Source organism: Bison bison, unplaced genomic scaffold (genome assembly GCF_000754665.1).
Source record: "Bison bison bison isolate TAMUID 2011002044 unplaced genomic scaffold, Bison_UMD1.0 scf7180017864246, whole genome shotgun sequence".
Lineage (NCBI taxonomy): Eukaryota > Metazoa > Chordata > Mammalia > Artiodactyla > Bovidae > Bison > Bison bison.
In genome coordinates, this window is record NW_011494818.1 from 86,743 (window position 1) to 87,276 (window position 534).

Below are 534 nucleotides of genomic sequence, written 5' to 3' on the forward strand. Positions count from 1 at the left end.
TACATTAAGGTAATTACCAATCTATACGTTATTATCACCATTTTGTTAATTGTTTTGTTTGTTTTCATAGGTCTTCTTTCTTTTGTTTCTTTTGTTCTTTTCTCTTGTGACTTGATCATGGAAAAAGCAAGAGAGTTCCAGAAAACATCTATTTCTGTTTTATTGACTATGCCAAAGCCTTTGACCGTGTGGATAACAATAAACTGTGGAAAATTCTGAAAGAGATGGGAATACCAGACCACCTGACCTGCCTCTTGAGAAATCTGTATGCAGGTCAGGAAGCAACAGTTAGAACTGGACATGGAACAACAGACTGGTTCCAAACAGGAAAAGGAGTCTGTCAAGGCTGTATATTGTCACCATGCCTATGTAACTTCTATGCAGAGTACATCATGAGAAATGCTGGGCTGGAAGAAGCACAAGCTGGAATCAAGGTTTCCGGGAGAAATATCAATAACCTCAGATATGCAGATGACACCACCCTTATGGCCAAAAGTGAAGAGGAACTAAAAAGCCTCTTGATGAAAGTGAAAG